Here is a 13404-nt window from a genome sequence, read left to right on the forward strand (position 1 = left end):
TGTGCTTTATTCATAAATGCAGATTTACAATAAATACAATCTTTTCAAAGTTTAGAAGAATCAATTCCGATAAAAATATAATTATTTTGAACAGTAACTAATTACAGAATTGATAACTTAAGACGTTCAATGAAGTAAGTACCTAGTTCGACCGAAAGCAGGCCGCGTAGCCAAAATGCCAATCGCTTACGCTCCGTAGCGATCGAAACGCAACTGTCACTGTCGCACTAATATAGAAGAGTGATAGAGAGACATAAAGCTTTTCGTTGTCGAAGCGATAGCGATTGTAACCTTGGCTAGGCCGGCAGTTAAGTAGTAGTGACGTAAGTGTAGCTAGGGTAACGATTTCGGGAATTTGGGATTTTGGGAATAAGAGGGAATCATTTTCTAGCAGGTATAACAGATACGTGACATATCTGAAAGGGCCTTTATTTCCCAGGTGGGTATAGAACGGCACAAACGGCTCAAATATGTTTATTTAAGCAAACATTTGTGTATCTAGAAATATCTGTGTCTACTTTTAGCTATCGTAAATTGGAAAACATCCCACGCAGTGACTACTTGTCTAGTTCTTATCGCAATTTTGCAGATAATTAAGCCATACAAAGTAATTACAAAAAGTTAAACCCCGGCTAATAGTTAGAAAAAGTTCAGAATTATTTTATACAAAATTGACGTTTCTTAAATTTATATGTATCTACTTACCTATACTGAGCGGCTACCGCGAAAACCGAAGTTCGCAAATTACGGGGATCTTTCTCTTTTACTCCAACGAAGGCGTATTTAGGAGTGACAGAGAAAGATCCCCGCAATATGCGAATTTCGGTTTTCGCGGTAGCCGCTCTGTACCTGTAATACGTAGGTTCGTCTCGAACAGAAATCTCGACGACTCGTTGCACGGCATACTTTAATGTATTTTATTTTATTTAGTATTTAAATAGTTAGCAAATAAAATGATAGCGTCGCTATTTTTATCCGTAAGTTATCGTCCATCACAAAACATTTAGCCTTGAATGTAAGGTCGTCTCTAGTCAAATTTCATCTCGAGGTCCGAAAGAACTAGGGGCCCGATTCGGATTTTGAAATAGATATCTATTAGATATCTTTTAGACATCACCAAGATACGATAACGATATGTTTAAAATCTAACCTGCCGGCCTAGCCAAGGTTACAATCGCTATCGCTTCGACAACGAAAAGCGTTATGTCTCTCTATCACTCTTCCATATTAGTGTGACAGTGACAGTTGCGTTGCGATCGCTACGGAGCGTAAGCGATTGGCATCTTGGCTACGCGGCCTGTTTCCACAGTTAGTTGTAACCACGATTTCCACAGGATATGACTTAGAGATCCAACTCACATCTAATAGGTATCTTACTCTATAGTCCGGTTTTTTTAGCATTAGAAAGAACTTCGCAGAAGTAAGCTTGTGGTTCCAAATCGGGTACTTTTAGCGATAATAATTTGAAGTAAATTATATGTATTGACCATGCTACATTAGATAATTCAATAATTATTAACAAATAACAAGCCTGATAAAAACTGCACGCTTGCTTCTGTGGAATTCTTTCTAATGCTAAAAAAAACGAACTATAAATAACGTAAAAGTGACATTGGTTGCCCGAATTGCGCTGCAAAAGAGAACTAGTTGGTATCTATACTATAGCGTATCTAGAATGGATCTAGTACGTGTCGTCTCTTGTGAATATCTTGACTTTCGAATACGGCAGTATGTTATGCGAAGCCTGCCGGCCTAGCCAAGGTTACAATCGCTATCGCTTCGACAACGAAAACCATTATGTCTCTCTATCACACTTCTATATTAGTGCGACAGTGACAGTTGCGTTTCGATCGCTACGGAGCGTAAGCGATCGGCATCTTGGCTACGCGGCCTGATATCACAATTAGGTAAATATACTGGTCTTTCGACTAGATGCTCGACAAATGGAAATACAGAGACGTCCCTGTCGACGCTTATGTCGTTCACTATCACTATAGACAAGCTAGGTGTCTCGGTCTATTATTGATTGGCACTGTTTTGTAGATTAAACCTCAATATTGAACAAACCAAGGTCATCGCGACCTTCTCACTAGGGCCAATGTCACGGATTCGATGCATAAAGTATTATTAAAATTAATATCTAGGTAGAATTGATTGACAATATTCTATTAATAGTTTTGAACGATAGTCGAGGTCAAGCTAGGCTAGACAGAAAAGATTTTAGGTATAAATACATTTTGTAGGATTATATATTACTTACGGACAACTATGACGTTAAAATAAAAACGTTAATAATTAAGTAATAAAAACTCAACTTTTTTTTTTATATGAATGGGCTTACTCATGGCCACAGACTATATATTCCTCATTTTATATCTTTAAATTCCATTTGATCACCGAGACGTAACGGAACATTTCGTTTGTTGTTTATAAATACCCCTTGTTCGTTAAACTTTACGGCCCTGGTTTAGTTAAATTATGTTTTATCCCTTTCTTACAAATGCATAAATCAAAATGACAGATAAAGACAAGCAATTCATAGCTAATTCAGACCAGTAAAGCGTTTATGAATAACTCCATTAACCGTTTATGCTAAATCATAGTCATAAAATATGGTCTTCTCTTCCCAGAGTGACACAAGCCTACGTCACAATAACATGGCCGCTATATATAGCGCTATCGCATATTATCATATAGCGCTGTCGCATGATGACGTAGGCTTGTGTCAGTCAGGTGACCTAGAAAAGACGGGAAGAGAGTACCAGGCGGAGTATATTATTATACCATGATCCATGATGCTAAACTTAACTTTTGACAAAATGGTTCCTAAAGTTAACAAAATAGGTAGGTATAGGTATTCCATTGATCTATGGAACCGGTTCTTATTTTATAGAATAAATAAGCTGTACTTATGCTAGAAAAGGACAATACGACCGACAACACAGTGTTGCCACTTTCAATATTATTCTTAAGTTCCGAATATCGGTACAGTTGTTTAATTACAAATTACGTTGGTCAAATATACACGGTACAATTATCATTTTCGACTGTTTTCGACACTCCAGATGTACTGGCCACCGCTCGTTATCTCGAAATGTTCCATTAAATTATCCTTAAGGTGGCATAAAACGGGTGGTGGGTGGCCGAAGCAGAATGGCAAAGATCTCACCATTAAAAGGTCGTCAACGTATCTGGCTCGCTCCTATCGCTTACAGTGCAGTGCTTAAGGTTAACCAGTTTAAGTGTTCTCTGTGATTTCAGAATGTTGTTATGGATACACTATGTCAATTTACACTGGTCAATATGAGACTGTAAGCTGTGGGTCAGAACAGTATGTGCGTAAGATTAATAGTGCCTTGTTTCTCGAGAAGTGCAGTGATACCTTATACGCGACAAAACTTAGAGCTGTTGTTTTAAAATAAAGAGAATGTTACAGTAAATGATTTTTTTTGTAAGAAATGGGTTCACCTACTCACACGCGCCCGAAAATGTTTAGTAGGTTTGATCTGCCGGCGTAGGATGGTTTTATCCACGTTTATCCACGAGATAAAATAACTGTCATTTTTAACACCGCGGGATAAAAAGAGACGGATACCGTTTTATCACGCTGTCACGTAGACAAAACGACCATCATATCCGGGTACAGGGACATTTTGTAGTTCTATTTACTAAACCCAAACCATTATCCACAAAGCCGTTATATTCTCGCGCGTTAAAGTTTTGTCGCTGTCACTAGTCTCGCTGGGGACATCTAGAAATGCAACGTGCCAAGTAAGATATATATTGACAGACAAACGCACAGCCTAAACGGTTGAAAATATCACTATTAAATCATTAATATTGATTGAATATCACTATTAAATCATTAATATTGATTGAATATCACTATTACATCATTAATATTGATTGAATATCACTATTCAATCAATATTAAAATTTTATCACTTTACCTATATTTTTTTATGTCGTAGAGCTGAGCTACTAAGAAATGATTTAAAATGCTTGACGACCGGTCTGGCCTAGTGGGTAGCGACACTGCCTATGAAGCCGATGGTCCCGGGTTCGAATCCTGGTAAGGGCATTTATTTATATGATGATACAGATATTTGTTCCTGAGTCATGGTTGTTTTCTATGTATTTAAATATTTATATATATTATACATATATATCGTTGTCTGAGTATCCACAACACAAGCTTTCTTGAGCTTACCGTGGGGCATAGTCAATTTGTGTAAAAAATGTCCTATAAAAAAAAAGAAAATACAATCCCTCAGCGGTTGAAAATGGAGTTGAGGTATTACGACTCCTACGCGGCCGAAGTCACGGGCCGAGGTTGCAATCATATACCTACATATTGGTAAAGTAAATGCGCACCTATCCCGCTGTGCCGGGCGAGTTTGAACCGTTTTATTCTCGCGTAAAAGGGTTTGCAGGCTGTCATTAATCTCGCAGGGGACGTTTTCGAACGCGACGTGTAATGTAGCTTTAAGCGTGCGTGGCAACCAGACGACAGGACTATAAACTACAAGGAAAAAACTTAAGAAAAGCTCTTTAAGTTTACGATTACATAACAAGGCGAAAAGTTGTATGTGCAACATGAGTTCAAAGTTATTTACACCTCCTACGTTTAAGTCCCTTGCGACGCTCGTGATGATCTCGATACGGTCAGCACTCGATGAAATATCTAAATTAAAATGTAATAAAAACTTTTTACGAAAAAAAGAAAACCGACTTCAAAAAGGATGAAATAAAATATTATCCTTTTTAAGTCTATGCGTTACCAACTGATATGTTTGAAGTCGGTGCCAAGCCAAATTTTGAAGCATACCATGATTTTGGGGCGATTCGATAAGGATGTACGTTGGATTGCCTTACACGACGACAATGAACGTACTTTCTGTAGGTACAGTCAACGTTAAAAGTATGTTTACACTTTTCGTCTTATTACAAAGGAGTAAGGTGCAAAAGTGTAAACATATCTTTGACGTCGACTGTACCTCAGAACACACGAGCAAACCTTCTTGGCACAGTCCGTACCATGTTTGTCGGCACGCAAGCGTGGGATTGGGACTGAGTTATTTCCCGTCCCTTATTCAGAGGACTACATTTCAAAATATAAAACAATTCAAGGAATTTACTTTCTTGCCAAATTTCTCCTAAATCGGTTCAGTTGTTTAGCCATGAAAAGGCGACAAAGAGGCAGACAGAATTACTTACACATTTATAAAAGTTATTAGTACAGTTCTAATGGGATTTATAGTCATAAAGCTGATTATTTTTGACGGGTATTGTTACTACCTGGCTTGGCACCGACTTCAAACATATCAGTTGGTAACGCATAGACTTAAAAAGGATAATATTTTATTTCATCCTTTTTGAAGTCGGTTTTCTTTTTTTTCGTAAAAAGTTTTTATTTTTCCATTTTTAGTTTTAATACATTGTTAAGAGCGCGACGCATGAATGAACAACAACATCATGATTAACATTAAATGCGTGTACTTACCTACTTTAATAAATATGTAATCAGGAATTTTCTCGAGTCCGTCTGGGAAATTATAATTCCTGTCACTACACTAAATCCAACCTCCGCCCCGCCACTGACCCAATCCCTCAACCCCCCGATCACTCTACCTCACAGCGCATCAACCCCTGATCCATGAACCCCTCGACCCTGAACCAGCAGCCCTTCAACCGCCATTCCCCGACCCCTTAATCCCCGACCCCTTAACTCCTAACTTTAACCCCCGATCAGTAGCCTTACCAGTTTACCAAGAGTTTGACATTGATTTATTCGCTAGCGTGTGTGTAACTTACTTTCTTTGCATCTCGCTCGTACTGGCGTAATATTAGTACGAGTGAGATGCATAAAAAGTAAGTTACGAAGACGTTAGCGTCGCTAACTTAGCGAATATGTCAATGTCAAACTCGTGGTAGGGCTACACTTGCACTACATCAAATTGGCGGTTTTCGGAAGCAAATGCTCAAGTTACTTTAGAAAACACCGAAATCACTTTACATGTGCCTTTAAAAACTGAGGAGTTCCCTCAATTCCTCATGGATTCCATCATCAGACCAGAACCAAAAATAATACGGAAACACCTTGGAGGTAACTCCTTCCAAACAAAAAAAGAATTACTCAAATCGGATCACAGGTGTCGAAGTAATCGCTGAACATACTACATTTCAAAAAATCATCATCATTATCATCAAAACAATCATCATCATCAGGTCTAAGGTCTTTTAAATGCTAAGTTTAGTAATAGGAGCTAGTTGTAGTTTAATGTAAGCATTTACATTTATTTTAGTAATAAGGCATCTTTATTTTGTGTGACTTCCAGCCACGAAATCTAGATTTTATATTTGCATGCTTAATTAAGTAGAGTATGATGGACTATATAACTAATATTGTAACAACTTATTGTAACCCATATTCCGCAAATAAACAATCATTCATTCATCATTCATTCATTCATTCATTCATTCTACTTCATCAAAGTGGTGGTTTTCGGGAGAAAATGCTCGAGGTGCTTAAGAAAACACCCAAATCACCATGCATGTGCCTTTAAAAATTGAGGAGTTCCCTCAATTCCTCATGGATTCCATCATCAGAACAGAACCAAATTAAAATGGGACCAACTCGGAGGTAGCTCCTTTCAAACAAAAAAAGAATTACTCAAATCGGACCACGGATGTCGGAGTAATCGGTGAACGTACATAGAAAAAAAAAATAGCCACAACCGAATACAGAACCTCCTCCTTCTATGAAATGGAAGTCGGTTAAAAATAATGTTTAATCTCATATAAAATATTGACCATTCTCGAGTCGTTGTATAAGGGCTGTCAGTCTTTTTATTAGGTTTTATTATGTTGAGGTTATGCTGCTAGCTTTTCTTTTAATTATAAGTTAGAGTGCAGAGGCAATATTTTTATAATTGAGGTATGCACACGCCGTTGGGGTACCTACACTGGTATTGTTCCTAGAAAACCAGCAACTTAACCCACCACTATTATCTTCAAAAAAATGACAAATTAGTATTTATCTTTAGTTCTCCTAAACAGATAATTATGTCACCGGAGCGACTATGAGGATTTTCTCCAGAATCCTCATTTATAAGGTTTTGAATATGCTGTCTGTGTTAAACGAATTTTCTATTAATAACTTCAAAAACTAATTGAATATTAATTATCTGGAAGCTTAGCCGAGTAACTTTACGGACGAATTGTCTATAGGACGGTGTTTGAAGTCCTAACTTTGTTTTGTGTCCGCTTGACGCTTGAGAGGATCGAGTTAAAACGGTCGTAGGTAATTATTGACATAATGTTGTATGTAGGTAAGCCGATATACCAACGCCCACACTGTAAACTGACGGTTCGTAAATCTTAAACAGAAGGCATAAGCTCCACCGATGGACAGAGAAGAGTGTCGCTTGATTGAACGAAGCTTTTAATTTGTGAAGGTTTTAATAGTGTGTAATTTATGTAGTCAACTCAGACTTAAGCATTCCAAAAAATGAAACGTAAAATTGCTACACATAACGACATAACACAAACACCATATATATCCTACCCACAGCAGTTGATACGTGGTCTATCAACAAACTTACGGGGGGATCGGTTCTTGTAATTTGGCTTTAGAAAAAAATATTTTCTTTTGACGTGATAACGTCTTATAAATCGATGAACACCGGTAGCATGCACGAAAAAGTGTCACGTTGGGGACAGATCTCCATGGTAACGTTGTGGGCAGATGTTCATGGTGACGTTACGGCCACGGTGTCTTCTTATGAGTCTTATGACGTTATCACGCAAAATTATCGTCCGTAAACCGACTTTACAGACAACCATATTTTTTATTATAAAAAAAAGAACGTTCTGTATTATACCTAAGATAACGCTTAAGAGAAACGGTATCGTCTTGGGTCGTCCCATTCGTTTTTCCTCAAGTTCTTAAATTAGTCCTATTCTGCTTTCGTCACTCATTCTAGATTCGACACAATCATCGGTGGCTTTCAATGTAGAATGCGTGACGAAAGCAGAAGAGGACTAATTTAAGAACTTGACGAAAAACGAATGGGACGACCCAAGACGATACCAGAGAAGCGAGCAAATATTACAGTTTAAACCCGCCTACAGTTTGATTGAAGCCCGTCAATTACATTCCAACAGTATGGCTCTCTGATCTTTCATGACATTATTTTGTGCCCCAGTTACTTTCCAGTTAGAGGCAAGTCCTCCGGGGCGAGCCCAATCACGTTCGCAAGAAATATCAAACGATAATCGATTCAGCTGCGATCCGAGCAAACGATGATAAGCTTACCCGTCGTAGGCCAATCAACGGAGATGTTGACCCTTGTGGTACCTGTGTTTATTTTTAATTTTAGAGGTTATTTGACAAGAAGCTGCCAAAAATAAATAAAAATATATTAATTTTGTGGGTGAATCAACTTTTTCTTGTCACTAGTTGCCATGGTTACGGTCTCCTGGGTCACTCTTAAAATACTAGTTATTTCGTATTCAAATGAACCAAACTTAATTTTTTTGGTAGTTATAAGGCTTTTCCATAATGGGACATCTACTAAGCTCGTTTGTCGAATATGGTACAGCAGCTCTTCTAAGAAACTATGGTACTGTCTTCTGGCTGATGGGACAAAATAAATGAGCCATACGGGAGCTCTAGCAACATCTACCGTAAGAATCTTACACTTCTTAAGCGGCTACCGGAATTCTAAGTCATATTGGAAATATACCACTAACGATGCGTTGTCCATATTAAATTATTACGGTACGGTAACAAAAATGTCTAACATACTATGAATCCGAACGCTCCGTGACTCCGAACAGGGGTTGTTTTTCTGAAGAACGAATTATCGAGGCCCTACTGTACGTTGATTGAGCTATCAGGTAAAATACTGTAGAATCGAATAAGCAAGTCTGGCTCTAGAAAACAATATTATAAAAGGAAAGGAATTTTCCGACGTCAAATCAAATAAACGTGAGGCAGTGGCTTCAACCCGCAAACTCTCAAAGCACGTCGTGTTTTAGAACAAACGAAAGCGAAGTAAACAGAATCCGGAAAGTACAAGTCAGCGTCTGATTTGAACATATACATATACGTACTGCTCTACTGCTTATTGCCAAGAAAAATCCAATAGATAAAACAAAAAAGTTGCGGTATTCTGATTTTAAAATGTGCCTCCGTATTATGGATGATTTTATCCACGTGATAAAATAATCGACACTTTTGAACATCGCGGGATTGAAAATGACGGACACGGTTTTATCTCGCTGTCACGTAGACAAGAACGGCCATCATAATATCCGTGCTAACCTAAATAAAATATATTGATATGATAATGCGATTGCTTGCGAAATGCGCTGCGAGTCTTGTCATTTGGTATCTCGCTCGGATTTATTGTCATGATGTCGAGGTCGTATCATACTTAACATTGTCAATTTTTTTCGGAAAATTGTAAAATTCAAAGTATAAAGAAACACATCACACACGTCTTTATCACCCTGGATATTTTAATTCTTTATTAACTACTTGTATTTTTAGTGATTCCAATCTATTGTTTGGCTATAGCTATAGGATCAAATAAACATTTCACATAAAGATTTCGCAACTTTGCATTATTATGATATGAGTTTGTAAAAAATACAGATTCAGATTTATTTTTGCTGACGATCGAGACTATATCTAGCTAGAAACGTATATATTCTCTAGATATCTTCAGATTCTTCTTCTCAAAAGCTATTTAACTACCAGTTTCTTAAGATTATATAGCAAAATTAGGTATAAGAGTAGTATGTCATGTCACAAAGTTATCCAGTTGGAAATGCTGAACCGTCTTGGCGTTAACGCAAATTAAGGATTACCCGGTTAAGGTGCTTGTAAAATGGATTACAGGCAGAGAGTTCGCGTTTACTAAACATAAAGGATTTTCGACTTACCTGGATTCATAATAAGGCTTAGTTTACTACTGCATTATTTTGCCGCTCACAACATTTTGGTTTTGAGGGTACTATCGCCTCAAGATGTGATCTAATGAAGTTAACGCAAGCTGTTAAAATCGATTAGTTAATTAGTAGCTGATCCGCGGGCGATGAATCGCACTATTAATTTCTGCAAAGTATATATTCGAGGAGAACATTACTCAGTCATTATAAGTGTAAAATCGCAACTATTTCACTTAGTATTAAAGACGGGCCTCAATTTGAGCAACTAATGTCGTTATAAGTTAGGTCTATAATTATGGTGGTGGTCCAATTAAGCCCCTTTTATACATATATTAATATTTTAGCTGGTCTTTTCTTATACATGACTATTTGTATGCGTTGACTCAAACTAATGATAGGTAGGTACCTAGTCTCTTTGCCATGTCAGTGTGACTTAACCAACTATAAATAAGTCCTCCGAGTACGTGTAAGGATGACTCACTTTAGACCGGGCCGTGTCCGGCCCCGAGCTTCCGGCGGATCGTTTTCTATGGACAGCATCACGTGATCACCTGTCATGTCATAGAACAGTAAGCTCCGGAAGCTCCGGTCCGGACACGGCCCAGTCTAACGTGAGTCATCCTTTAGGATAATGTTTTTGTTGTTATGCTGCATACTCGTTGATCGCATGATAGCGGGTATTGTTAGTAAATGTGATTCCTTGCATTGTCATGTAAATGCGCGATGAGTTCGTCCGCTGCACCGACCTACGCGAATAAATAAACTACAAGCAGGACGTGTTCTTTGTACGTGTGAAGCGCATATGAATATAACTTATACAATATATATAGAGGCACTCTAATAAGTACATCATTTTTGCACTTCGCTCTATAGATACGTAACTATTTAGCTTGTTTCGAGTACCCACTGTGATATTTTTATCAGGTCGTGTCCTTTAATATTTTGAAATATTTATGCTGACGGCCTGGAGTACGTACATAAATTGTAATAACATTTATCGTTGATATCAATAATTTGATGCAGGTATGGATTTAGCTAAAAATCTAGCTAAGAATGCACAAAATTTATTTCAAGGAATGAAAAACGAAATGACGCCTTTCGAATGATCATAATTATTATACCTTAATACATGTCAACTTAACCGTGTTTTTTGGGTTCCTAAGACATTGAATACTTTCAGAATAATATCTTTAAGTGTAAGCGTCGACGCGGAAATCAACAATGGCCTCCGGCGCAACACCGAAGCGCAACAATACCCGTATTTAGGTTGAGACGCCTCGAAAATAGACTTAACGAAAAATCGGTACCTCCGAGATGCTGAAGCCGGGCGCCCGCTTTGAAATTGTGTCAACTTTTATTACTTTTCCAGCATAATACGTGTCTGTGGTTGTATGTGCCTTCCTTAACTTATATTGAGGATACGAGTCTCACATTTCATGATGATTAACGTTTCAAAATCGAGTTTGAAGTAGGTAATTTTCATGAAAATCCCTGCTACCTACGACGGTTTCTTTCGGTCCTATATTTACCTCACTATTCACCTTCAATAATCTTCCCAATAATATTTTAATTTTTCAAACTGCAATCAAGTACATAGGTATAAAAACAAAACTCATTGGTAGCCCACTAACAGTTAATTATCGTTTATTTACATTTAACATTACGGAATTATATGAAAAACAAATAGAATTGTCTGCAGACATCACATAACGCTATCATCAGACCAATGTCTTAACAAATACATTATATATATACATACCTATTTCTTATAATTGGCAAGACTTTCTGCACACAAATCAATAAATACATACAAATCGCGTATCTGCCATGCCCTGGTATGGCAGCGGAATGGCACACTCGGTAAACCTGCTATCTCTTGGAAATTAGAAGACATTGAAGTGAACAGACGTAACACCTCCAGCAGATGCGACACATTCGTTCCCTAGGCAGTAGGCAGCTCTAACACACCGCTAAGTGAATTCGGTGGAGTCCCCATCTTCCACGGGCTCATTAATCAATCAGGGCCAACACCGTCGAATCAATCATGGGGGCAGGGTTCACTCATTGATTTACACGTCTACGCCGCCACTCGACTGCGAAATATGTTTTAAATCTTGAAGCAATTAATTACAGGCTTTTCGTTGGGCGAGATAAATAGGCGTAGTGATTTAAATTTGAATGCGTGGGTGTCGCTGCGGGTGGATTTTGGATTTTAGCTGGGAATGTAAATCGGATTGTAGTTGTTAGGTTAGGTTGTCATAATCAATATGAGTAATAAGAATTTCTGCACATTACATTTAGTAATCTCTCCGGCTTGGGCTGGTGGAGTGAAAAAGTTAACGAATAGTACCTACTTCGACTATACTTATACGTCTAGTTTCAGGTTCATACCAGTCTATAATCTATTATCACATCATATAACGTTCACTCGGCAGAAATCGAACCGAAAGTTTGACATATCGGCCTCATCCTACCATACCTCACACCTCTTAAATTTTTATCCTGTCATTTTTGTGTATAAATAAAAATGTTTCTAACATGAAACAATTTGTATTTAGAGCCGCTCGGAGAGACAGCTTATCAAGGCTGTCATGCTTGTTTTCCATGAGAATACCTACGTGAATGAAAACATGATAACATGCAGAGCGCCGAATTCAACTTTTATTTTGTTCGGAGCACTTTACAATGGACTTTACTTAGTCTTGAAATTGAATGCGCGAAAGATGTGTTTGTTTTTATTCTGTGTGAGATAGGTACAATAATGTAGTAATTGCATAAATAGACAAAGATTAGATTTGCTGCAAATAGCAAGTAAAAAAATAGACCATACAAAACACCTGAAAAACAGCGTTAGGCCGCTTATATATAAATTTGTTGTTTTCACCGGACAATTTATCCTTTACTTGTGAGGCGACAAAATCTTGTTTTTTCATGAAAAACTGGATCTAACCTAACACAACCCATTGTCAGGTGAAAACAGCGGCCTTAGATGTAACGAAAAAAAAAACAAATCTAAAATAAATCTCAAACTCCAAACACCAACTTTTAATGAAAAATCTCAGGGGCGTAATCGCCAATCGCAGTGGAAAGCGTGATCATGTTTTTTTTTTGTGTTTTCATTTTAATGTGGTCTAATTTAAATTTATCGTATTTGTTTTGTGAGTTTGTGTAATATATTAGAAAAGAAAGACATTAATTACATCGATAAGTGGTTAAAAATAACGAATTTCTTAAGTAGAAAATTAAGATTATTAGAACTCATAAAAATTTGCCAATTTAGATACCTAAATATTTATTGCTACTTCGACTGTCTTTCCAGCTTTTTCTCAATAGTTGTATTAAAAACGTAATTGGTACCTATTATAATATTTCTTATGCAGCAATTTAGCCCCAGCCTAGAAATAATACGCTCTAGATAAATATTCTGCGAGGAAGCAAGCTACGTTC

General features: G+C 37.4%; 1 protein-coding gene across 6 annotated transcripts in view; it reads left to right on the forward strand.

The window, feature by feature from the left end:
* LOC134671975 (potassium/sodium hyperpolarization-activated cyclic nucleotide-gated channel 2) overlaps positions 1 to 13404 on the forward strand; it is a 287227-nt gene that overhangs the window by 12075 nt on the left and 261748 nt on the right. The gene's annotated exons all lie outside the window — the stretch shown is intronic.

Source organism: Cydia fagiglandana, chromosome 16 (genome assembly GCF_963556715.1).
Source record: "Cydia fagiglandana chromosome 16, ilCydFagi1.1, whole genome shotgun sequence".
Taxonomy (NCBI): Eukaryota; Metazoa; Arthropoda; class Insecta; order Lepidoptera; family Tortricidae; genus Cydia; species Cydia fagiglandana.